General features: G+C 45.5%; 1 protein-coding gene across 7 annotated transcripts in view; it reads left to right on the top strand.

Annotated features, from left to right (window-relative positions):
* The first annotated feature begins 1241 nt into the window (after positions 1-1241).
* Positions 1242-27413, top strand: part of SIPA1L2 (signal induced proliferation associated 1 like 2) — a 218573-nt gene continuing 192401 nt past the window's right edge. For 3 of the 7 annotated variants that reach the window (XM_082407559.1, XM_082407558.1, XM_082407564.1), the window contains exon 1: positions 1242-1713. The gene's annotated coding sequence lies outside the window, so the exon portion shown is untranslated. Of the gene's footprint in view, positions 1714-1739; positions 2477-27413 lie in introns of those variants that run through there. The other 4 variants (XM_082407562.1, XM_082407561.1, XM_082407563.1 and 1 more) reach the window with 3 other exon arrangements.

Genomic DNA, 27413 nt, shown 5'->3' on the forward strand with positions numbered 1-27413 from the left:
CCGCAGGATTCTTCTCCTCTGTGGTGGGTTTTCTTTTCTGCGGGCTCCCCAGCGGCCGGTTTCTTGGTAGCTGCGGCCTCCTCCCCCAGCCCCCCACCGAAGGCTTCTTCTGCTTCTTTATGCCAACAGCCTCCTTTCCTTTCTTCCCTACAAAAGGCTTCTTGCCTGGAACCCCTCCCCATCGGATCCGGCTTCTACCGCCGCCGCTGCCCTATCCACCTGGAGTTTGTGATTCTCAGCCTGGCGAAGAATGATGCCCAGCTACACGGTCTTTGCACGTGGGTTTAGTTAGATTCAACATGATTCTCAGGCTTTTCAGCGGATTCTTCTTCAGGACGCTGCGATGACTCTTCTTGCGCCGTGCTCTGGGGTTTTCCAGGGTTCTGCCAAGGTCTGTGTTGGTCGTCTTGTGCATGGGAAGGTGGTAGTTACTCTTGAAGGACTCCAAGTGCCCTACAGATCATCTGACTTGCTGAAAGGAAATCTGAAACGGTGCCCACCGGGAGCAAGTTCCCAAACGTTCAGTTTTGCTTACATTAAGCAGAATCATTCCTTTTAAAGGGAGAGGAGAATTAGGGAGCCAGGGATGTTCCTCAAGGCCTCGATACCATCGTCCCCATGACAGATGATGCAGGGTCCCCCGCCGTACACACCCCGCGGTGTCTCACTTTGCCCTTTGCCAGCGCGCATTCGCTCAGAGGCACAGACCTTCTTGATATGATTCCAGGCCTGCAGTTTCTTAAGAAGCGCAACAGCCCCCGTGTTCGTCTCGTAGCCGTCAACGTTATCTTCCACCACCAAAGGAAGTTCAGGACTTCCTCAGTACAGTGACCTTTAGCCATGACCAGCGCCGGTAAGGCCGAGGCAGCCAGGGCAAAGCAGATGGCACGTCACTGCGGGGCCAACGTGCCAGGTTTGGTTGGCTCAACGTGCGAACCCAAGACACATCTATTTCCCCAGTTAAGAATCACATCTCTCAAACTGTAGGAATTAAAAAAAGATTATGTCTTGCTCAGTAAGAATTTTCGGCAACTGTCACTGAGAACGCAGGAAGACACCAATTACGACATTCCCGCAACAGATTCGGGGTTTTTAACTTATCGGTGCCAGAGGGAGGGGTGAAAACGAGTCCCGAGGAGGACGGCGACGGCGCCGCCGGACTGCGGGACCAGGTGGGCTGCGCCCCGCGCAGCGCCCTCCGCAGGAAGACCGCCGAGCCCCTCCCTGCCGCCCCGCTCCAGCGCGCCTCGGGGCCTGGGAACCGCGCACCGGCTGCGCCCCGAGCCCCGCGGGGCGGCGGGACGGACGGCGCCCGCGCCCAATCGCGGGGCGGGGCCGAGGGGGCCGGCAGGCGGCTGCCAATGGGAGGCCGCGGGGCGGGCGGGGGGCGGTGCCGCCGGGCGGGCGGGCGGAGGTGTCGGGAGCCGGCGCGGCAGAGCGGGAGCCCGGGAGGAGCCGGCGGAGCGGGAGGAGGACGGAGGAGGAGGAGGAGCAGCGCCGCGCCCCCGCCCCGGCCGCCCGCCCGCCCGACCGCAGGCCGACCGCTCCAGCCGCAGCCGGCGGGTCCCGGCCGCCTCCCGCCGGAGCCCGGCGCGGGCAGGGTCCGGGCCGATGGGCAGCCCCGGGCAGAGGCGGGCGGCGAGGCGGCGACCCCGGTACGCGCCGCCGCGCGCTCGCGGGCTGTAGCAGGTCCCGGCGGACTGCGTCTCCGAGGTGCGTTCGGGGCGAGGGGGGTTCCGTTCGGAAGCCTCCGGGTCGTGTCCGGGGACCGTCCCGAGGTGAAGGGCCCGCCCTCGGGGGCGCCTCGGGGGTTGACGGGGGGCCGGGGCGCGGGGCGAGGGTCCGGCCGGCAGATGCGCCCGCGCTGCCGAGCCAGGGGTGGGAGAGGAGCCGCCGCCGCTCGTTCTCAAACTTATCGATCGGCTGAAAGGTTATCCCGTCTCGTAGACGCGAGCACTAAGCAGGACTCTCCGGGCGCACAACGACTCCTCCGTGACTAACCGGAGAGGAGAGAAAAAGGTTGCCCGGCGCGGTTCCCCGGCGCGCCGGGCGGGGTCACTTGCTGAACTTGCTGCGGGGTTTATTCCCCGGGACGGCGTGTGCCCGGGGCGCGAGCCCTCGCGGCGCCCGCCCCTCTTTGTAAGGTCCCAGCGGCCGGCGAGCGCCCTTCCTCGGGGCCCGACGGCTCCCCGGCTCCCCCGGCTCCGCGTCTCGCTCCATCCTCCGCTCCCGGTCCGGCTCGGGCCTCCGTTTCGTGGAAGCTCGTTTGGCCAGGTCCCCGGAGTATCCCCACGAGCACCTACAGATTAATTTTCAACCGCGCCGCAAACCCAAAGAATCAGTCTCGGTTCATCGTCTACCAGCGAGAGCCGATGCTTCTCGGGAAGAGAAAACAAGTTGGCATGACCCCTCTGGGAGATATTTGTCATCATTAACCTGCTTCGGTTAAATTAATTCAGCCCAGGATGACTCCAGCGTGAGTATTGGAAACATCAAGTGCATTGGTCACGGAATGGTGGTCACCAAAACCTGATTTTGGTAAAAATTGCAATTGTACAGTTTTGGGATTTTGTTTAGATTTAGACACGGTTTTTGATAAGGATGGACTTTGTTTTTTTTTTTTTTGTAAACAAAGAATCTTGGGGATTCTCATAGGTTTGCTCAGTAAGTTCAAAATAGTCACTTAGATGTTTCTTTTCTTTGCCTCTTTTGTCTGCAGTTTTCATTTCTAAATGTTAACACTAGATGGCTTTCTTATGACAGGCATTTAGTAAACTGCGCTTTTGAGTTGCCTGTCTGCAATCCAGGTTGTAATTTTTCCAGTTTTCCAGTTAGTAATGGGAGAAAAAAAAAAAAATCTCCAAAACTGTTGCTTTCCTTGAAATACATTACTTCCCTATAAAACCAATATTTGTGCAGACATCAAAAGATGGCCTATTATTTCTGGCATTCCTAAAGATGGATTTCAAGGGACAACTTGGTTACTGTCTTTAGTCACAAATTTAAGGATGTCTGTTTTGACTTGAGGAATTCAAAGTGCTACAGTGAGATTTGTAATTCTATTTCTATAACATTTCTGCTAAGGATGTTTTCTGCTTAATTTAGTAGTTCATTGCTTGATTCAGAGAAGTATAAAAGAATATTATTCTTGAGAAAGTGCAGTCTTTCTTGAGTTTTCGGTACACATAACACTGATTCTTCCTGAAGGCTCTGTTGAGATGGAGTTGAAGTATACATGCATGAGTCATACCAAGGATTGTGTTGGGGCCATCTTTATTCTCCCCAGTTGATATCGCGTGTTTCATTTCTAAAGTACAATGGCCTGTAGTTGGCCATTTTGGTAACATCGGGTTCTCAATTATGTGTTTTCAGTACTTTTTCTCTAAAACAAGATCATGGCAGCCTGTCCAAATCTTGCCTACGTAGGCAAACTTATTTATAAGCTGGTGAAATATCTCGACATTCCTTATAGCTGTTATTTATTGTGTGTCGTGCCCAGCCTAAAATATGATATGTTAAATTTGTTGGTTCTAAATTAGAGCATATTCGCAAATAGCTGAAGGGGGGGAAAAAAAACACAACCTCTCTCGCAAACATCTGGGAAGTTGGGAATGAAATGAAATCAGAAACAGCTTTTATCAGTACCCATATGCTACCTATAGATGGGGTGAAATGAACTTGGATAAGAAGCAGTTGTAAGCATTTGGTCTGGAAAATAAAGCAAGAGATAAATGGAAGTGGAGCTTCTGGCTTTAGAGTATGGGCTGCAGATTTTCCCTAGTTGATTTAAGTGTATATTTTCCATCACATGCTTTTGATGTTTTTAAATCTTAGTCTTTCTCAAAGAGCTTTAATTTTCAGGAATGTAAGAGGGAAATTATCAGTATCAGGATTTGACTATTATGATACTTATTGTAGTTAAAGCTGTGTAATAGGGTTTGTACGTTTTGTTTTATTTCGTTTCTCTTGAGACTGGAATGGTATTTAGAAGGGTTCCCTGATACCTGAGCTTGGTAAACACCTGTGCACCTTGGGGGATCTCTTTACCTGAGGCAAAAGGGTTACTGGGTTATTCATTTTGAAAATCTATCTATTCTTCAAAGTGAGGAAAATAATAGTGAGCTATCTTGAAAGGGCAATTGTCTGGTAATTGAAACTGGTTTGAAAGTGCTGTGTTTGGTCATCAAAACTAGTTTAAAAGGGGTTGAATTTACTGCATACTTTGCAAAGAACTGTGTTTATGTTGATACAGCCCCCAAACCCCAGTCATGATTGGTAGATGCAAAGGTGTTTTGTTTGTTTGTTTGTTTGTTTGTTTTTGTGAGATTGAGGAAGGCATTGAGCCTTTGAACTTACGATCTACTTAAGGTGACGGTTTAGGATTACAAATCCCTTCAAAGATATGCTGAATTTGAAGAAAATTCAGACTGTTATTGTTAGCTGAAAAGCAAAGGGTTTTCTTTTTTTTTTTTAAATCTGTTTTGAACTTGCATGAAATATGAAGTACAGGCCTAAAGAATATAGGGAACCGTGTTCCACATTTTCTCCTTCTGTGAATGTACTTAGTTCCCTTGCAGGGTGATGGGATAGAAAGAGCATTAGGCAAGAAAGAAAGGAACCTCTCTAGCTTCCTGCCTCTAGTGCCTGGCACAAATGAGTTTGGATAAAGTTTTTTCATGATCCCTTTCAGCACCAAAATTTTAGGTTTCTTTAATGTTTCAAATAAATGTATGGATTAATGAAAATGACTGATTGGGGTAGTTTATATTTTTTCACGATTGTGTCTTTTCTTTCTTTGGTTTATGAAAGTTTGTGTGTGAACATTCATGAGAGTTATAGCTTACTTAGTTTACCTGGAAATCAGTGACTCAGAAATTGCTTTTCTGTTGCAATCACATCTAGCTGTGACCCCTTTTAAAGGAAGGATAACAGTGTGATAGGAATTTAAACGCTTCAGAACTTCAGAGGTAAATTATTTTGATCCTTTCTGAACTTGATTCATAAACTTTGGTTCCAAAGAGTGGTCCAGGGGAGCCGGATATTACCCACAGTAGAGGTTCTGTTTCTTGGGAGATTTCACATTTAGCATAACCTAATTCCTTGAGATATGTGTATATGTACACACACACACACACACACATATATATATATATATATTTTTTTTTTTTTTCCCCTGTACAACATTGTATAGCCAACTTGGGTGATAGCAAAGAAGAAGAGATGCAGTAATTTGAGTCTAGTTGTCATAGCCTCTCTGTACCACAAAGGTCCGTAAGGTCCCTTTATGTCATTCCTTTACTTTTTGTTTTTATCTACCTGTAAATTAAAAATCGGAAACACATCAAATTTTAGGGATTGTCAGATTCATCACTATGTTGTGGTATAGATATATTGAAGATTTACAACAGCGGTTACTGTCTACTATCAATGCATTTCACACTGATACACCAAAAAGAAAAGAAAAAAAAAAAAAAAAAAAGGAAGAGTACGCATGCTGACTTAAAGAAAGTTTTTCCCATCCAGAGAGGGCATTGGTTAAAATTACCCCCATGTGCATATATACTCACCCATACACAGACACTTTTCATTTTGCACAGACCAGTGAAAACTTCACTAAGACCCAGGGTTTGGAAATCAATGACCAGCTCAACTAACCCTTCTTTGATGCTTGGATCCCTTTATATACTCTGCACGTGATCTAGTAAGGGGTGGAGAGTTCCACCTTTCTCATGTTTTTGACCACTAGGAGGTGTTTTTTACCTGTAGAGTCGAAATCTAATTCTACCTGTTTATTTGAATTCCCCCCCCTCCCCACTTGGTGGCCTGCAGAACTAATCCTTCTGTACAGATGTTCCAGTTGTTCACTGGACAATACCTGTCCAAGTGGGGCTCAGAGCCAAAGTCTTCCCACTCACCTTGACCTGCGCAGAGTAGAATAGGGGAGCCCTTCCTTCAGCTTGCATGTCCTGCCTGCACTGATACGGTCCAAGTTCACATTCACTTTTCTACCCAGACTCAGTGAGTTTCCTCACTCAAACCCCTGGGTCCTAATCACATGCTGTCTTGAAGCCACATCTTCCCATCCTGTCCTAATGTCACTGCAAGACCTAACATTTATTGGACTTTGTCTAACTTTATTTTAGCTTGTCCTTCCCGTGATGCTTTTGGGAGTTTGATACTATTATTTAGCACCTTTGCCTGCCCTCTCAAACAAAGGCTGTCTGCACATTAGACCGGATTGTTTTTTATATCTTACCTAAGTTGCTGATAGAATTGTTAAACTGGCTGAACTATGAATGGTGTCTCTGGAACTTTCCTTCTAGGTTTGGTTATAGTTAAGTACTAATGCTCCTAATTTCTTATAACTAGCCCATTACTGCATGCCTCTTCCACACAGATATCCCGAAAGAGCACGTCAGGCCATCTTTGCTGGTTCTACTGACCAAGGTACTCTTAAGACCTGAGTTCATTTTCAGTGTGTCCCTAGTAACTTGAACCGTGCTCTACGTGGTGGGAGATTAAGAAATAGATGTTCAGTGACTGACTGAGTGACAGAGAAGCTAGGGCCACACTGTGAACTGTGACCTCTGGAGGCCTCAGGCACTAAAAAGATGGGAAGAAGCAGAATGTTGTGGACTTCCCTAAACTCATCTTGCAGTTTGGTATTGTCTTCTTTTGAATTGCTTTCAGATAGCTGGGGACGAGAACCACCTTTTCCCAGTTTCCCAGTGTTTTAATTAGTTGGTACTCTTATTTGTTCCTATTTCACAAATAAGCATTCAGCCATAAGGGGTGCCTTGAGTGCTACCGATTGGATTACTCCCTATTTTTCACTGTTGCGTAGTTGCTACATCCGCCAGAAGAAGCTCCCAGTTAGTTGAGCTGTTTAGGAAATCAGAGTAGTCCAAAGCAGGCTGTTCAGTGGTGTATTCAATTACTCTGAAGTAAAAAAAAAAAAAAAAAAAAAAAAAAATCTAGGTAAAGAGCTAGTGTTAAAAATGGTTACTGTGGAAAGTAAGAACTCTTGGGTGAACACAAAATTATGTATGCTGAGACAAACTATTGTGTAGACGTTAAAAAAAAAATCTCTGACTGTAATGCTTAGGGCACAGTAGCGGGTGCAGTCTGCATGATTGCTTTCGCTGTCTTCAGGGGGGTTTTGATAATCGTTTGGTTCCCTGTGGAACAGTGGATATTCACATGGTTCAGGAATAGGGTGGGGATACAGTCCTCTTCATATTAAAGCTTCTAATGAGAAATTTTAGGAATCACGCTTTGGATGCTTCATACAGGACACATGCTGTTGTTTGGAGTGTTTAATGCCCTAATCCAAAGAACAATTATTTCTTTGTAGTGGGGTCTCTAAACTTTTTCCAGTGTGCATCCCATCTATACAGAATCTCCTGTGTGTAGTGTCCACATGTGCACATACACACGTCTGTCTATATGTGTTTGTGCATGTGTGTATATGTACAGTATAGTGTGTGTGTGTATATATATATATATATACGTATATATGTAAAACTTTCCCATGCTAAGATATGGACACTATAAAACATAATAATATAAATTTTGAGAAGGCTGATAATAAACAAAAATGAATGTTGGAGTATTTTCTTTTGCATCTTAAAGGCTTGCTCGTTACTCTTTGAAATGTGTGGGCCAGGTCCTGAGACCACTGTTCTCCCATCCTCTCTGCTTAGAGTTCACAGCTGTTTGGAAACAATTTCTAGGGGGCCTGCAGGGTCTTGTGAGGGAAGCTTAAGACAGATTCTACCCTTCATGGACCCTCTATTTACTGTATGTATTCTTTTTCCTGAGGACGGTTTTTACCTTGGCCAGTTTTCTTCCAGAATTGTTTGTGGGTTGCTTAGCTTGAGGTTTAAATTTTTTTGGGGGCGGAGAATAATAGTGTGATGGAGGATACCATCCTCCTTGCAACGTTTCTAGTTGAACTCAGCTGTTTGGGGAGCATTGTACTATCGACACACAGCCGACACCAGACCCAGAATCAGGATAGAAGGACGTAACTCATCATTTGCTCATCCAGAAACTTCTGAAGAGTAAGAACAACTTTGAAAGTGCAGATTAACGTTGGCTAGAACGGTAGCACACGGTCACCCCTCGTGCAAGGGAGGCCAGTGTCCCAGCCTCTGGAGGGCATGTGGGCTGGAAGGGGTGATGGGAGGGCAGGGCATCTGCACGCCACCCAGCCTCCCCGTGTGCTGAGTGACTTTAATCTATAGCATTTATCATTGCCTGACATGATATCGTATATTGATTTTTCTATGTTTGTCTTCTGCCTCGCCTCAATAGAATGTGAGTGCCATATGGGCAGGGACATTTCTGGTCATTACTGCTGTATTCCCTGTACTGCCCTGGTTTCTGCCACATAATACGCACTTAGCAAACGTTTGATAAAGGCAGGATTGAAAGCCCGCGGTTTAAACATGAAAGAGCTGTGTGTCTTGGCTTTTGTTGAACTAAGTAAGTGTTGCCTTAAGGTTCTCATTATTTCTATTGTAAATGATCTACCGAAACAGCCTTTTATGCCTCACTTTATATCTTTTCTGGGTCACTTGAAATGACCTGTAATTGAACTCTGATATCAAACTGGTAAAAATGGAGAAGTAGTTTCTGAAGAGGGTAACAGCAGAGTTCCATCTGTTACATCAGGACCTTTATTGCCCGGTTCTGAGGGGTGTGGTTTGGGGAGGGTGGGCACCCTGGGGTGAGAGGCTGTGCTTTACACCTTTCCCAGGTTTCAAAGTCTGATCCCAGCTGATAAGCACACTGTCTTGGCCTTATTGGAATCAGATGAAGCCTGCAGTTCACTTACAAGCCTGGTTTGGACTCCTTAATAAAGGTAACTGGAAAGAGAGGATTTCTGAATTGTGCAACGTTCTCTTTTCTCTCTCAATCCATGATAATTTCTACAGGAAATAATGATTTTTTAAAACCGATCAGTAGTATATTGTACATCTTCTGTTAATTTAGTCCTTTTAATTTGAGGATGGCAGAGTACGTTGGAATATTACTTACGCCTTACATATAGTAGGTGCTCCGTAAGCATAGCTTTAATTTTACTGGTAGAAGTCTTTTATCTTAATATCCTGACCTACTCCTAATTTCTATATTGCATGAATTCAGGGGGATATCATCCTAACTCCTGCTTGTTTAAATGTGTGTATTAAGGTATGCTATGATGAGAGCTGCAGGCGAGGCTGAGAGATTAGCCTAAATAAAACTAAAATCACCGAATTTACCAGCCATTTTGTTTATTTGAGCGTCATTGTAAGTCATTTGCTTGGAATAATGGATCTGTTTTCCTATTTAAAAAGTCTTAAATGATGAGAGGAATGAAAGAGAGAGGCTAATGTTTTTGACTTAGGAACAGGATAAAGAACTGGGGAGAGAGGTTCCTGAAGGTAGACTTCAAAACAGCAATTGTGCTTGAACTTTCATTTATGGTCTCTTGCAGGCTGAACGAGAACCTTGCAAGACTGATGGGGTTATCCCCCAGTACTGATGCGAAAACTAAGATTTGAGACGAGAACACACATGGCTTTCTGAATCTTAGTTCTTAGAGTTTAAACCCATCTCTCTGCCCACTGTGGCGGCCTAGATGCTTTGTGAGGTCCTGTTGATCTCAATAAATCATAAAAGAAATGGGGGGGGGGTGGTGAAGAAGGTGCATGCAGAGGAAAATGCCAGAATTATCCCACTACTGTCCCTGCAAGCGGGAAGTGGTGGCCGGGGGCAGGCTCCTGAGCTATTGTTCTAGCCTCCAAATGCCCTGTTCTGTCAGCCAGTGGGTCGTCTGTTATTCGTGAGAAATTTTGTAGTTTGTGGTGAGGCAGCAGTTCTGCTGATTGAGCCAGGTTCTCTCGTCTTTGCTGGGAAGTGAGAGGGCACTGCTGTGATCCTGCAGAGAACATTTCTTTAGCTTCCGAGTCTTCGCCAGGATGAAAAGAAGGAGCAGAGGAAACCAATTTTCGTTTTGCCTTTATACTTCGCTAGATTTGCATCATCTTTGTTTAAGTCAGTTGAATGTGAAGCCCTAAATAAATTTCAGGCATTTAAATATTTGAAAGGATTCCTCCACCGTACTTTACTCACCCGAAGAATAAGGGCTTGCAGCAAAACAATCCCTTTGCAGATGCAGCCCAGACAGGCTCTGCTCACCTTGTCACTGAATTATCAGACATTAATAGTGAATCGAGAATGGGAACAGCCACGGAAATGCTTGGCTGGCTCTGTTCCAAAATATTGTTTCCCTGGTAGAGAAAGCAGGACAATTTGTTTAAAACTGGCAGTCAGCCAGTCAGAAGAGCTCTGACGCCATCCGTGCAGTAACTGCTCTGCTCTGACTGCTAATTTTAGGCCGGTTAAATCTGGGTGATGTCTGATGGCTGCTGTTGCTGTGTGTCTGGCTATGTGGAGCTTTCTAAATCCATCCTCCCAGCCTGGCATCGCAACTCACAGTTCTTTCCCACACGAGCTGAAGCGCAAGAGGGGATGTTGAGTCGGCCTAGGATACGTGGAAGGAGTGAGGAGCAGGCCCTGGGAGGGTTTTAGAAGGCACTGCCTTTCATCTGACTATTTTCTTCACCACTAGGTCCACAAACACTTATCCCGCTGTGCCTCCTGCTGTGGGAGGGCCTGGAGGAGGATGCAGACAGGCCCAGCCTCCAGCGAGCAGCCTCGTGACAGCATTCACTCCTTTTCCATCCATCCCTGCAAGCTTTCACCTGTTCACAGCTGACCTTCCTGGGCTTCCCTGGTGGCGCAGTGGTTAGGAATCCGCCTGCCAACGCAGGGGACACGGGTTCGAGCCCTGGTCCGGGAAGATCCCTCATGCGGCGGAGCAACGAAGCCCGTGCGCCGCAACTACTGAGCCTGAGCTCTAGAGCCCGCAAGCCACAACTACTGAGCCCACGTGTCGCAACTACTGAAGCCCGTGCGCCTAGAGCCCGTGCTCTGCAACAAGAGAAGCCACCGCACTGCAACGAAGAGTAGCCCCACTCGCCGCAACTAGAGAAAGCCCGTGCGCAGCAACGAAGACCCAACGCAGCCAAACATCAATAAATAAAATAAATTTAAAAACTGACCTTCCTGGGGAATTCCCTGGCGGTCCAGGGAATTCACTGCCGAGGGCCCCGACTTCGATCCCTGATCAGGGAAGTAAGAGCCCACAAAACAGCGTGGCGTGGCCAAAACTGAACTTTCTGGAAAAGGTAAAACTAAGGAGAAATATGAGAATTTTTAAAAAAGCATTTGCCACATCCCATGGAAGAGCACAGTAGCATTTCTTTGTTGTTGCAGAAGACGGAGGTGGGGTGAGGGCTTGGTGGAGTGCTTCGGCGTCCGCGTCTAACTTACTTTGCTTCCAGGGCAGTGAGTAGGAGCCAGTTTTCAAATGGGGACTCGGGGCCACACAGTCTTGAGGTCTCTTTAAACTTAGGCGTGCTAAGATTTCCAGGTTAGCAGAGGGTGCCCTTAGGGTGTGAGACCCTGGGGGCAGGGACCTGGTCACTGTGTCCCAGTCCTCTGGCCCAGGGAAGTGTCTGGCACAGTCACCAAATGAACCAACTCAGTGTTTCAGTCCTCAGGGGAACCTTAGGGTGGTCCTGGAATCAGTCTTCCTCATGGTGCTGATTCGTAAATACGAGAATGTAAGAGAATGGTTTACCACCTAGGCCTGCTGATTTTGGTAGAATGGCTTGCCCTGGTAGGTGATAAACTGTAGGTGTGCTGGCCTGGCTGATGGCCACGCATGATGTATATTAGAAGATTCCTGTGTAAGATGGGCACTACAGCTTCTTTCAGAGGAAAGACCCTGTGGGTGGTAGAGGGCCTGGTGGGTGGGCATAGTCAGGAGAACATTCAAGGAAAAGGGAGGACCCGAGTTAGGCTTTGGAAAATGGTCAGGGTTTGAATTTTTGTTGAAGGGCTCTTGTATGCAAGGCCACTCCTGGCTCTGCAGGGGACCAGCAAATACAAATCAAACTCTCTGTCTCTTAGCCCTTTGCCGGATCATAGTACTGTCTCCATGAACTTACTCTGCCTAAAACCAAACTCAGATCCTAGCCTGGTTTGGGTTTTGCAACCCCAAAACTGAACTTTATTAACAAAAGCAACTTCAAGAGAAGTGATGGACATTATTTTTGGAGTGGTGATTAACTTGTCTATCACGTAAGGTAGTCAATTCGATTTTTTCCCCATTGTAATTTGCTAAAGGTTATAGAATGTGTCTGTAAACCTAAAGGGGAAAATATTTTGGACTCATCAGAGATAGAAGGCAAACATTTTTTTAATTTGAGATGTAATTGACATATAACATTATGTTGGTTTCAGGCATACAACATAATGATTCCATACTTGTATATATTGTCAAATGATCATCACGATAAGTCTAGCTAAAAAAGTCTAGTTAACATTGCCACACATAGTTACAAAGTTTCGTCTTTCTCTTGTGATGAGAACTTTTTAAGATCTACTGTCTTAGCAGCTTTCTTTTTTTTTTTAAGTAACTAATTAATTTATTATTTATTTTTGGCTGCATTGGGCCTTTGTTGCTGTGCGCGGCTTTCTCTAGTTGTGGTGAGCGGGGCTACTCTTTGTTGCGGTGCGTGGGCTTCTCACTGTGGTGGCTTCTTTTGTTGTGGAGCTCGGGCTCTAGGTGTGTGGGCTTCAGTAGTTGTGGCACGCGGGCTCAGTAGTTGTAGCTCGTGGGCTCCAGAGCGCAGGCTCAGTAGTTGCGGCGCACGGGCCCAGTTGCTCCGCGGCATGTGGGATCTTCCCGGACCAGGGCTCGAACCTGTGTCCCCTGCACCGGCAGGCGGATTCTCAACCACTGCGCCACCAGGGAAGCCCGGCAACTTTCAAATATACCTTACGCTATTATTAGTTATAGGCATCATGCGGTACATTACACCCCCAGGACTTGTTCAGCTAATTAACTGGAAGTTTGTACCTTTTGACCACAATGTTTTGGTATAAAAATCACTGAATCTGTTTCAGTTATTTGTCCAGAGAATACCACACATAGTATTATATTTGGGATTCAAGGTCACATTGTTTTGTTTTAAGACTTTCTATTTAGGAATTTATAACTTTTGGTAATTGATGTACCGAAGTGATTCACTTTGAAATTATTTTGAATAATCAAAGTTTTAAACTGAGGCAGCCTTAGGAAGCATGGCTGCGGACAGTGAGGGCTTAGGTAGCCCTAGCACCTTGTCCACCACCCCGGCCTCCCTGGGACACGTGTTCATTTGGTGCCCACGTGCTCTTTTTATGTCGCAGGAAGGAGTAGTAAATGCTGGGTAAGATTCGCATTCTTCTTTAGATTCTAAAACAAGACATCTCAGCATATTAGCGTATACTTGCCCTCGGCTTTTTATCATGCAAAATTTCACACAAACAGGTAAGTTGAAAGAATTACTTAGTGTAGTGGACACCCATATACCCACTGCCCAGATTCCACAAAGTGTTAGCATTTTACTGTGTTTGCTTTATTATACGGATCTATCCACCTCTATCTACCAATCAGTCCCTCTTTTTTTTTTGGAAGCATTTCAAAATAAGTAACACACATCAGTACACTTCACCGCTAAGCACTTCAGCAGACATACCATAAATGAGTTTAAAACTCACATTCTTTTTTGAGGCAAAGTTTATAGAGTGAAATGTATACATTTTAAGTGTATCATTCTATGAGCTTAGACAAATGTATATACCTATGTAACCCATACTTCTATTAAGATATACCTACCACCCCAGAAAGTTCTCTCAGGCCCCTTCCCAGTCCCCGTCCCGGGCAACCACTGTTCCTCCCCCACCCCCCCAACCCCCAGTGGTAAGTTCTGCCAGTTCTTCAACTTCATATAAATGGAATCCTGCAGTGTGTACTCTTTGTGTAAGGCTTCTTTCACTCAGCATAGTGATTTCTGCTTTGCCATATACTTTTAAATATATTACGCCAGGCTGGCTTACCTCCACCTTGGTCACAAGCTCTTTTCAAAGATCATATTGTCAAGTGATATTAGAAACAATTTTGTTTTAGGTATTTGTGTATTTTTCTTAAGTCTCATGTTCCCCCTTCCCAACAGAGGTGTGATTTGCATATTTGATTGGGCCATTTTCTGCCTGGGTTTCTCCTATGTATTCTGAAAACCAGGTGCTTCTTTTTTTGGGGGGGGGGCCTTGCCGTGTGGCATGTGGGATCTTAGTTCCCCAGTCAGGGATCGAACCCGTGCCCGCTGCATTGGTAGTGCAGAGTCTTAACCACTGGACCACCAGGGAGGTCCCACTAGGTGCTTCTTTTGTTAGTTTGCTAACACGTGCTGCAGGGCCAGCTCGGGGCATTCAGCTGAGTTCTCTTGGTTCTGAAGAGATGGATCCTGACACATTATTCACTTATTGTGTCTGCTACTTGGAAAACTTTAGGTAAAAGAAAATATATCTACTTTTGCAAAGCTTATTCTTAGCTTTGTGATTAACTTCTTAAACAAGTTTTTTTGTTTGTTTGTTTTTAATAAGGCATCTTTGAGGAATACAGTTGATCTTCTATATCCACAGGGATTGTTTCCAGGACCCCCCCTCAAGATACCAAAAGCCAGGGACACTCATATAAAATGGTGTAGTGTTTGCATATAGTCTACACACATCCTCCCATATACTTTAAGTCATCTCTAGATTACTTATACTTCCTAATACGATGTAAAATAGTTGCTGGTGCGTGGCAAACTCAAGTGTTGCTTTTTGAAACTTTCGGAGTTTTTAAAAAAAATAGTTTCAATCTATGGTTGGTTGAATCTGCAGATGTGGAACCTGGGGATGTACAGGGCTGACTGTAATTTCTAGTTCAAATGCAACAATTTGGAAGACTAAAATTTCCTGACTTTTGTTTTATGACGCTATGTGGAGACTAACAAAGTAAACCTGAAATATTAGGAGATTTTTAAATCACCTGTGTTGAGATATTGGCTGGTAAAATAAAATCCTCGTTGACTTAAAAAGTAAAATTCTGGGGACTTCCCTGGCGGTCCAGTGGTTAATACTCTGTGCTCCCAATGCAGGGGGCCCAGGTTCGATCCATGGTCGGGGAACTAGATCCCGCATGCCGCAACTAAGAGTCTACATGCTGCAACTGAGAGTCCACATGCCACAACTAAGAAGTCTGCATACTGCAACTACAAAGAAAAAAAAAAAAAGATCCCTCGTGCCACAGCTAAGACCCGGTGCAGCCTAAATAAATAAATATTTAAAAATAAAAATTAAAAAAAATCGAATTCTAGACTTAATTAACTGCCCCCTTTGCTATACCCACTATTACTGGAGTTCTGAGTTGCTAAACCTCTCCAGCCATGATCAAAACCAGGAAAAATGTTCTCATCAGTACTAGTTTAATGTTTATATATAAGGTACACACACACACACAGTGTGCGAAGACTTTGCCTTGGGGCTGTATTGGTTAGGGTAGTTCTGCCTGCTCTAAAAGAGACTCGAGAATACAGTGTCCAGACAAGAGACAGGCTGACTCCTTTCTTGTGTGACAGCCTGAGATCTGGGCAGGTGGGCTGCTGTCCTCCACCTGACACTCAGGGACCCAGGTTCCTTCCATCTTGTTTCTCCACCGCCGGGCCTGGGCCTGGGCCTCCCTGCTTGCGGGGAGGCCACTGGGCATGTCTGCGGTCTGGCTGGCTGGAAAGGGAGGGGGCACCCAGGAGGTGGTCACCCGAAGACCCCAGAAGGGGTCTGCATCACTGGCGCGCTCATCCTCTGGAGAACTCAGTGACCTGACCGCAGCTGACTTCAAGGCGGTGCCGAGCAGTGTCACGGAGCCGACCCTCCACGCGCTTCTGTGCTTATGCTGTGGATTTGGCCTTGCCTGTGGCAATTGTGGGCCCTCCGATGGAGTAGCTCACTTGTCAAATGCTTCCTGCCTGCTCTGTCCTGCCGGGTGCCATCTTAGGGAGGGACTCAGGTTACAAAGGTGGGTAGGCAGAAAGGGGTATTGCTCTTATGGCACTTTCATTCTGGAAATAGAGTCGATCTCCTAATAACATTGCTCTCAGTGGATTTTTTTTTTTTTTTTAATTGGAGGCAGTGCTGTCTTCGTAAAGTGAAGCTTAGTTCTGGGTGGTGGAAGGGAGAGTAAAGTCTAATAATAATGAGGTTGCAGACAAGACTCTGTAACTTTGAAAAAAACGTTCCTGGGGACGTGGATTAGGGAATGTAATAAAGGACCTCGTCCCCTGTTTAAAATTCAGACTCATAATAGAAGGCTTAAGAGACACTCGATGAATGGGATCCCAGTAATCATTTATTCAGGAGCCAGAGAGTTTCTGGGGAGCAGAAACCTCCCCAAAGATGGCAGGGGCTCTGGCTTGCGTGTCATTCAGAAGGAAGTTCCCTTGGGTCCTGGGGTCTCTCCCACTCAGACAGGAGCTGTCACAGGGTCACGGGCGAAGCCTAAGGAAGTGGTTGTGCATGTGACTCCCCCCTCCTCTAATGAGCTAACATTGCACGGCTTTCCCCCCAAATAACTCTGAATAGACTATTTGCCGGCCGCTTGAAAGGCTCTTGAAGTGATGGTCTGTCTGATCGATGGGAGTGGCTGCGTGGGGGACCCAGGGGAGCAGATGTGAGTCTGTCCAGGCTTGAGGCCAAGGTCAGTGCCCCCTGGATGCCGAGGGTGGTGCGGGGCGGGGGAGTGGCCACCGTGCGTGGGCTCTGAGTTCTCTGTTCTCTAGTCACACCCCGCGGGCTTCCAAGGATGGGCAGAGTGATTCTCCTGGAACCAAACGTAGATGTTCCTTCCAGATGGTCAGACTAAGCAAGAGCGTTGCCTGTGTCGTTCCCCACTAACCAGTGAAAAGGGGGGAAGAAAAACTCCTGGCTGAAATAAATGATGCTTGACGTTTTTTTTAAGGACGGGGAGGCCGAGTGGTTTTTATTTCAGCAGGAGCATCCCGGCCTCTTGATCATCTGGAAGTTGCCTCGGTTTCCTCTTGCTGGCTGCTGTCTGCTCAGGAGACTGTGCAGAATGGGTTGCGCGGAGTTTGCTAATTTTTGCCAATAACTTCAGCGCGGAAGGATTCAGGGAACCTCCCGAGCGATGAGAGCACAGATGCCAAGGATAACTTGGAGCGGAGAGGAGCGCTCCTTGAGCCTTTCCCTTGATTTGGGGGCAGTAGCCGCGGCTGAGCAGCTGCAAATGGTGTGTTTGCAGTTCACACTGTGGGAAGTTTTGGGAGTGTTTTTACATCGTTTTGTTTGTAGTGAACAAAAGAGCCGTGTGGAGCTGAATCGGCTGATCACGTGTATATCAATTCCCAGGACTGTGTCTCTCTCTTAACTGAAATGTTAAACTTATCTGTGAGGGAGGAAAACTGGCCTGGTGATTGATTGGTGTCTGACTACGTCCTGCATTACACGCGTCTAAGGTGTGTGCACTTGGACTTTCCATTAACGGGTCAACATTCGCATTGGCCTTTGCCCTTATAACTCACTATTCCATCCACCCAAACCCTTTATCTTTTTCTGCCTGCGCTGTTGCACGAAGTATTTGGCAGCCCCTGCAGGGAGCGTGGGCCTGTATTTCATACATTAAGTTAGTTTGATTTGTTGGTGGAATGGTTTGAGAAGGGAGTGCTTCTGGAGGGGGGATGGTTTCTCAGGGGTCATGTCTTCATGGGGAATGGGGGAGGAGATGCCAAAGAAATTGCAAATATCCTAATAATCCTCACAGAAGTGGTTTTCACCCAGCACCTCCCACTTAGTGTCTCTTGTTATTATTGGACTCAGAATAAAGACCTGCTGGGCCCTGCCTTGAACCCCGGGGGCGATTCTTACGTTGTTGTGTCCAAAACCATCCCGGCGTCCTGTTGTTCAGATGCCGTGGATTGAAAAGGCACACAGCACCCGAAAGATCCTATCCTGCACTCCCTCAATCGAGATGAACTAGTTTGGTCCACATCAAGAATTTTTTCGCCATTATATCTTTTCTGTTCTTGAAATACAACTTCATTGGAGGTTTCCAGATCCTTCTATCTTTGTCTCTAAAGTAGTATCTCTATTTTGTTCACAGTTTTTAATCCTTGTTGTGTTCTTCTGAATGTTTATATTACAGGTAATTTCCAGAATTGTTGGGAGACAGTTCCATGTTTGATGCCTTTGGAGAATACGTAGAACCTTGTTGATACCTGGAGATAATCCCCTTGACAGCATAATAGGAGTGGATGATTGTTAGAGACCATCTATAACTTTGCTTTTTTTTTTTTTTTTTAATTTTTAGTTTTATTTTTGGCTGCACTGGGTCTCCGTTGCAGTGCGCGGGCTTCTCATTGCGGTGGCTTCTCTTGTTGTGGTGCGCGGGCTTCAGTAGTTGTGGCATACGAGCTCAGTAGTTGTGGCTCGCAGGCTCAGTAGTTGTGGCCCACCGGCTTAGTTGCTCTGCGGCGTGTGGGATCTTCCCGGACCAGGGCTCGAACCCATGTCCCCTGCATTGGCAGGTGGATTCTTAACCACTTCGCCACCAGAGAAGCCCTATAACTTTGCTTTTTAATTCTGGTCTGGGACTTCTGCAGCTTGACCATCAGCATACCTTTGAAAAAAAAGTCTAGTCTGAAGGGTCTTATAAAAATACCAATATTTTCAGTAATACCTTTCGGAATAGAGACATGGTTAAGTTCACTGAAAAAGTCCTCCTTAGTGTCCCGCTCATTCTGGGTGAGGAGCTGAAGGTTTAGCCGAAGGTCAGAGAGCATCTTGTTCTCTCTGTGTTTTGGGCCTTATTGTTATAACACATACAGATTTTTTTTAAACTCATTTTAGAAACCTAAGTCAAAGTTACTGCCTGGACATAGGTGCTTCCCCCTATTGTAGTGCCTTTATTTACTTCATTCTGTGTATTCACTTTATTCTACTTTTATCAGACACCTGCCCTGGTGTTCTGCTGAGTTCAGGCTCATGGAGACTGGTGTTGAAGTTCCCTCCCCTCCCCACCGCATGCTGAGGGGGCCTGAGCCCTGAGCCAGTCCTGGGACCTGGGGTCCCGTCCATTTGCCAGGGTTGGTCCTTGTCAGTGTTGCATGTGGAGTTGTGTTTCTAAGACTTGAAGGCAGATACTGGAGAGCTTACGAATATTTTATTGTTTATCAAGATCTCGTGGTAGAATTTCTTACATATTTCATTTAAAAAAAAAGACTACAGAAATAAGCAGGGCTGTTTCCTTCCTGTTGTTTTCAGTAGTTCTTAGACAACCCAGAAGATGACACTCCTGTGAATGTAATCACAATACACATAGGAAGAAAGAAAGGCATTTAAAGAATTGTGCAGTTTATTCACTAAGACTGTGCATTGAGGAGATTATAATAATGAGTCACAATTATACACATAACATTTTCTTGTTCTGTGACTATGACTAAACAAAAGTAATGCAAAAAGGAGCAGTTTCCCATGCTAAATGCTATTAATTCTGAACAAATACCACGTGTATCAGTATTTAAAGGTTGAAATGTAATGCTTGCTTCTTAATTTATCTAATCAGGGTCAGATTGATGACATGCTATTTGCAGGGGATAATATATAGCTAAATAATTTTTACATATTGTTTTAATAACACTGGTTGTAGAGAGACCCTCTCGTGGAGGACATACATTGATAGAAATGAAGAAGAGATTTTAAAGCACTTTCAGTAAGTTCAGTATATTCACTTTAAACTTGTTATATAAAAAGTAAGCAAATAATGTACTTCACAGTTTATCTTTTATCTTTGGTGGCCAGTTTATTCTGTAAAGTATAGTTCATTTGTCTTTTGGTGAACAAAAGGCATTCTAGATTTTGTGCACTTTTGTGTCACAGTTGACAAGTAACTATAAGATATCACAGTCATAATACTCCTAATGGTCATGATTAGTCATGTGATTCACCATACCGGTCTAACAGCTTCCAAACTGCTCTGCAGGTAGTTTGATGTGGGTGATTATCTTGAGTTAACTTTCAGAAAAATGAGGTTAAAATTGTGGAATACAAACCATTAGAAAAGAGGTCACTTTTTAAAATCAGCTTCCTCTTCTTTAAAATGGGGGATATGGAGTAGCGTTAGGTAATGTCTAACTTTGTGAAGACTGGCCTATAGTGAGGAAGTAGCTAGGGGACAGGGAAGTCTTTGGAAGAGTTCTTTCATGCTGGGAATTGAAGATGGCGTAGAGGAAGGTCATATAGCCCCTCTGGCCAGGTTGGCCTGCCTGGCACTTGGTGAGTATTTCTGGCCCGCGTGTCTCTCTTACCTGGAGTGCTGGTCAACCCCCGACTGCGCACACAGGCCACCTCGTGTTTGTGATATGTGCAGGGAGATACGGGTATGTGGCAGATACAGAAAACCTTTATTAACTTGAGTCACCTGACAATACCAAAGTGCAAAGATAATTTTTTCAGTGAGAGGAGGACCGTATAATTGGCTGAGGTGTGGCGTTAAGAGGGTAGAAGAAGAGATAATATTGAAAGCAGGGCACAGGCCTGTGGATTCCAACACATTTATTTGTTTTCCATTATTTCAGAATCTTTTGTACCTGTTGCAGGTGGTCTGTCCTCTGCCCCAGTCTCTTGCTGGACATTTGCCCCCTTGTGTGAAGCTGTACCTAAGATTCTCTGTCCGTTCCCCTGCAAAGGTGAAAGGTGGGGACAGGTAACCCTATACCTGTGCTTGAAGACGTCAAACCAAGCTGCTCTTCCAGGGCACTGGGTCAAAGATTAATAGGCAGGAGGAAAGAAGGGACGGTGTAGGTTTCCTTGATGCTCTGTGCTCCGACCACTCCAGTCTGCTAGGCCGAGCTCTGTGCAGTTTTTAGTGAAGGAGAAGGTTAATAACTGTGTAGGGATTTGGGCTGAGGCATTTACCCATGACATAATCACAGTGCAAAAGATTTATATATAAAGATGCTCGTGCAGTAATAGTTATGCTGTGAGAAACTGGAAAAATACTGTCAGTGAGACATTAAATTATGGTTCTCCATACGATCAAGTAATTTAAATCAATTAAATAGCTTGTTTTATAAGGTCTCTTAATGACATGGGAAAATGTGCACAGAATATTAAATGAAAAAATTTTCTTGCTAGGCAGTATATATAATAGATCCGCATTTTACATGGAAAATTAAACATGCATATGCATTAACAGAATAGGATACATTAAAAAATTTACGGTGGTTATTACTTGTGGTTGCTTTATGTCTAATGATCATATTCTCTTCTTTTTGCATTTGTTTTCCAGTTTTCTCTAAAATGAACATGTTAGTTTTGTAACAGGAAAAAAAACATGATATTAAAATATTTGATTAGGAAAGAGAAAAGCAGATACTGTATGCTAACACGTATATATGGAATCTAAAAAAAAAAAAAAAAAGTTGGTACTGATGAACCTAGTGGCAGGGCAGGAATAAAGAAGTAGACATACGGGCTTCCCTGGTGGCGCAGTGGTTGAGAATCTGCCTGCCAATGCAGGGGACACGGGTTTGAGCCCTGGTCTGGGAAGATCCCACATGCCGTGGAGCAGCTGGGCCCGTGAGCCACAACTACTGAGCCTGTGTGTCTGGAGCCTGTGCTCCACAACAAGAGAGGCCGCGATAGTGAGAGGCCTGTGCACCGCAATGAAGAGTGGCCCCCGCTTGCCACAACTAGAGAAAGCCCTCGCACAGAAACGAAGACCCAACACAGCCATAAATAAATAAATAAGTAAAAGATTTATTAAAAAAAAGAAGTAGACATAGAGAATGGACTTGAGGACCCGGGGATGGGGGGAAGCTGGGGCGAAGTGAGAGTAGCATCGACATATATACACTTACGAATGTAAAATAGATAGCTAGTGGGAAGCAGCCGCATAGCACAGGGAGATCAGCTCGGTGCTTTGTGACCACCTAGAGGGGTGGGATAGGGAGGGTGGGAGGGAGGCTCAAGAGGGAGGGGATATGGGGATATATGTATGCATATGGCTGATTCACTTTGTTGTACAACAGAAACTAACACAGTATTGTGAAGCAATTATACTGCAACAAAAATCTATTTTAAAAAATATTTGAATTATATGACGGGTATATGTATCCTTTAAAACTATTAGTCTGTTTCAATATAATTTCTTGGCTCTATATGTAAATTTGGATTTGTTTTATTTTACTATATAATCTTGCTTGATTTGTATTTTTGAGTTATAAAACAAGTTTTCAAGGCAAGTAATTAGCAAGCATTTATTAGGCACCTATTATGTCTAATAAATATATTTTTGGTACATGTTGTTTACCATAAAAGCATTTATAATTTAAGTTTAATATCATGTAGGTAGATATCCTTTGAAAATTATTTGCTGATCTTGTATGTAAGAGTTTAAGCATTATATTTTTTTAAACTTTTGACTACCTTCTTTCATTTAAACTTGTTGCATAGGAAAAACACATACATATATGTATACTTTCAAGGCATTAAATTTATTTCAGGGAATTTACTTTTTACTATTAATAATGTAGTTTATTGGTAAGGCACTGAATGACTTGCGTTTGAATATATTATTTTATTTAATTCTCACAGCTGTCTTTCCTTAACAGTGGGGACATCTTTCTCAGTTGGTATTGAGAGTTAAGTTAGAGACTTTGGCATTTACTTTAAAAATACCATTAATACTCTTTGCTTATCTGTGAGAGCAGTGATACCTTGACTCAGATGACACCCGTGTCTTCTTAGCATTATAATTGCTGGCCCTTTGATACTATGCTTTTTGACATTTACATTACAAATAAAAATTAGTTAATTTGTAAGTTAAAAGGTCTCAAAAAAACAGTTCATTCTTCTTTCATGCCTGTTAGTGCTTCTATTAAAATTCTGAAATGGCTTATTAAATTAAGTGCAGTGTCAAAGGCTAATTGTCTCTCTGTGAATTAGTCTATGTGACTTATGAAAGCATGATTTAAGAAGTACGTTTGAATAGCAACTCCGAAGTCAGCTTTTAGTATCTATCAAATTGTGATGATCATAGATGAAGAGTATTATTAATAGATTATGAAGTCCATTCTCGTGCTGTTACAAAAGATGCCTCTAAAATACGTGCAGTGTTAGCGCCCTTGAACTTGTTTCACTTGCAAGCCTCCCACGTCTGAGGCACAGATGTATGGTCTGAATGCGCTGTGTCCCTAGCAGCCCTGCCCGACGGTCAGAAAGCTGTGAGGACAGCCAGTGCATATGTGTGATGTGTGTAGGAAGGGGTGGTGGATTGGTGGAGAATCAGAAATCCCATATTTAAAACAATTTTTTTTAGTTTTTGAAATTATATTTCACAAGTCAGCGTAATTTTAGTGGAATGAATGAGAGGTTTGGAGCCACCTTTAATCAGCCTGTCTCTTGAGCACCTACCGTGGTGGGTTTGGACACGCTGGCAACCCCGGGTTTGAGTCAGAGCTCACTACCACGTTGGTGAGTTGCAACTCGGTTTCCCCATCTCTAAATGTGATGGGACGTGATGCCTGTTGTGAAAGCTGGTTGTGAGATCTCTGAGGGTGCTTGTGGAAGGGCTTTGCTCAGCACCTGGCACACAGTGGGTACCCAGTGACCCCAAGTTACTCTTTCTCATCGGCCTTACTGAGCATTTAGTGTGAGCCGCGGGGCTCATATGCCGACACCCCAGAGCACAGGAGAGAATGCGCTGGTGAGGAAACAAATACCACTGCCTGACGGTTAAAGCCCAAACTCAAAGGAAACCAAGGTTCTCTTCGAGGGTCTCTATTCCTCTCATGAGTGATCGTGAAAGTCAGAGGCAAAGTTGATTGGAAGAAACTTGTCTGGATTCTTACAGGGGAGTTTCCCTCAAGCTTAACAGCCTGCCGGAGTCCTCTGAAGAGGCTTAAACTGGGGTAAGGAAGGGCCTGCCTGCATTGTGTTCTTCTGCTGGCTGTAATTAATCCCCGTGCAGAATCAAGTCAGTTTGCTTGAAGAGTACCATTCATCAGGTGTTAAAGAGTGAGTATGTAGGTGGCAGACAGGTGTAGGATGACAAGAGACTTTTTGTGGATTGAGTATCATGTCCATTCCTGTTAAGCTTCCTGGTCAGTTAACTTCCTGGGTGTCAAAGGATGTCTTTTTGCCAGATAACCCTTTTACTTAGTCAAAAATAGGTAAACTACCTAGTGTTCTGTTGGGGCTTAGAAAAAGAAATTATCTTGTTAAGAGTGGCGACGTAGTCTTGTAACTGGCGTTGGAGCGGGGCCTGAGGGCCCCAGGTGCATCTAAATGTCACTGTGACCTCCCCTGTCACCAAATGAGCGGTCAGCGCCCAGGACCTGCCTGCTCGCAGCACCCACCCGTGCTCCCACCCCTCTGGTACCTCCTGCCCGACACTCACTTCTTGTCTCCTGCCCTTCACCTGTCCTTCCGCCCACACTGTGCAGCTCCTGGTCTCGAGAGAATCCCCGGCTTGCCCTCAGGCCCGCCCTTCGTGCTTCCACTGCTTTGACCCCAATGAACACCCCACCCATTTCAACACCCCCATCTCCCTCCCCTTGGCTTCCTTGGCAGCCCTCTGTCCGCCTGGTTCTCTGGGTACCTCTGGTCATTTCCCCTCTGCTGTCGCTGGGCTCTCCTGCCCTCAATACCTTTGAAATGTTGGGGTTCCTTTGGTTTTCTCCCTCAGGGCGACCCTCCTAGTGGCCTCTCTCGCTACCTCTGTGATGGTGACCTCCGCTTCGTTACCTGTCTGACCTTTTTCTAGCCGCCTTCTTGCCATTTTCCTTGGATAGCCTTGATACCTCTCAAAGTAAATGCGTGCATCCTGGAGCTTTTATCTTCCCCACAAATCCCTGGTACACGGTCTCCTTCCTGGTACTGTAATATCAGGAGCAACCTAGCCTTCCCGGTAGACCAGGCTTGCCGTCCTCCTTAACTCAGTCCTCACAGCACTGTGTCTGTCCAGCTGGTCACCATCATCTTCCAGTTCTGCTGCAGAAACGCTTCTTGAGTATCTTTCATCTCCACTGCCCCTGCCTCGCTTCAGGACAAATCGTCCCTCTTAGAACTCTGAAATAGCTCTTTAGCCCCTGTGTCCGGTGTGGTACACACAGCCACATGTGGCCATTTACATTGAACTTAATTAAACCTGATAAATGAAGATTCAGTTGCTCAGACTCACGAGCCGCATGTCAGGCGTCGGGGAGCCGCCCGTGGCTGGTGGCCGCCGTATTGGAGAGCACGATGGGGCACTCCCATCCCCACAGATGGTTCTGCTGGACGTCACTGTACAGCTTATCTCCCTGCTGCCAGTCTTCTCACCGTCTCCATCTCATCCTTCGTATGGCCTCCAGCATTTTCTTCGCAGAAGCAGCGACCCAGTTATGCCACATCCCCTGCTTAAAAACTTCTGTTGGATGCTGGCATATGGTCTGTGCCCCTCAGCAGGGCACACAGGTCCTTCATTGCCCATTCCGCCTGCCCTCCAAGCTCGGAGACCCCTGCCCCTCTGAGCCACGCCTCTCCCCTTTTGCACCATTCCTCTCTGCTCGCAATGCCCCCTCCTCGTCTCCTTCAGAGAAAGCTCATCATCCGTCTCTGGTAGTGACGCTTCCCCACTGCCTTGCAACCTGTGTTTGCTGCCCTGGCCTCCCCATCTGAGGGGTGTCTCTAGGGCACTGTCTTCCGATGTTTCTGTCTCTGTACCTTCTGAAATAATCTTTTATAAACTATGTACTCCCTCCCATGGGAGTACATATGTCTCTTACATTTTATGTAATGTAGTGTCAACTTACATTTTAAGTTGGCATCCGACCTTTTTTTTTTTTTGTAAATCACAAGTTGAAATGATTTATTTTTGGGAAAAAGAAGTAGAAAATATTAAACATCTTACAGGATGCAAATAATATGAGGATTGACTTAGTTGGAATGAATCTTTGACAGTATGATTTGAAAGAATTTTCACATTTTGATTTTAACCACGTAGTTGAGAAATGTAAATAGTTCAAGTATATTTGTTATCTGTGGTGTATCTCTAGCTTGGCTTGAACGTTTTGGCCTTTTGGGAAAAAATTCCAGGTATATTTAAGAGAATTCATATCCTTAACCTACGTTTCTTCTTCTTCTTCTTTCTTTTCCCCCTGAATCCAGGACATCCCCAAACGGGCCAGCTTTTACCCCTAACAGAAATATGTTTAAGACACATAAAATGAAGAATCTCTCTGAGTTCAAGGGGCCATGATTAATCATTAAAGGATACTTCCCTGATAATCATCATTTTGAATTACCCCCTTTGTTTGGTGTCCCAGAGCTTTCTGAACTTTGAAACAATGCACCCAGGTAAGCTTTCAGCGAGAGAGGGGCTACTGGGAAGATAGGAGTGTCCTTGCGTTTTTCAGGAAAAGCGCAAGGGCAAGGTGGGGATCCGGAAATTGATTCTGTAAATTACCCTTAAAAAGACTCCTTGAACTTTTGCACATGGGCCCCTGGGAGTCTTTGGGGCCCACGGGGCTGCCTGCCTTGGTTGGAGGCTGCAGCTGTGGGACGCGTTGGTCCCCATCATGCCTGGCCTGGCGTTCAGATGTGGCTGAATGAATGCGTAGGTCTGTCTCCCGTTGTAACTGGCTGCAGCCTCCCCTGGGGTTCACTGCTTTCCTTAGAGGGGCGGCCGGGGACCACTGCTGCAGCCTTCTCTCTCCCTGTGGATTTGTCTCGGCCGCCGCCGGCCACAGGAGGCAGGTTCCTTGCCTTATGCTTGGGGAGGAGTGGAAGTATTTTTTTTTTTTTTTTTTTGGAAGTATTTTTGTCGTGAAAAACAACTGTGTTTATAGAGGCCTGCGTGATTTTGTGGAGCATTACATAACCAGTCTGAGCGGCCGGGGAAGAGGATCGCCGTCCCTCGTGCTGGCTGCGGGGCCGCAGTGTGTCCTGAGACTTCCTTCCGTTCCTTCCTGGAGGGGCTGCGTTCCTCCTGCTCTGGAACCAGGAGCCCTGGATCAACCTCTCCTTGCTGCTTGGCCTGCTCAGAGGTGGACCGGGCCGTGCCTTCCAGCAGACACTCTCTTTAACATGTCATCTCTTTTAGGAGATTATATAAACAGACACCCCCAGGCGAAAAAAAAGAAAAGAAAGAAAAAGAAAAAGCCGGTTTCAGGCAGCAAGGGTTTGTTGCTGTCATCCTAGCAACTCATCCTGTCATGCCTTCACACTCGGCTCCAGCTTCACAGGGAGTCAGGAGTGTGCCCCAGTGAGGCCGTCTCGCCCGTCCAAGCTTGAAGTAACCAGAATAAGTTAGAAATGCTTGATTGGAAGTAAAAGGGCGTGTTGATTTTGGCCCTAACTTATTAGGGAGGGTAAAGTTGATTTTATGCTTTTTGTTTTCAGAATCTGTTTTCTAATTCTGCTTAATAGAGCACCGC

Source organism: Balaenoptera borealis, assembly GCF_965194805.1.
Source record: "Balaenoptera borealis genome assembly, chromosome: 10".
Classification (NCBI taxonomy): Eukaryota; Metazoa; Chordata; class Mammalia; order Artiodactyla; family Balaenopteridae; genus Balaenoptera; species Balaenoptera borealis.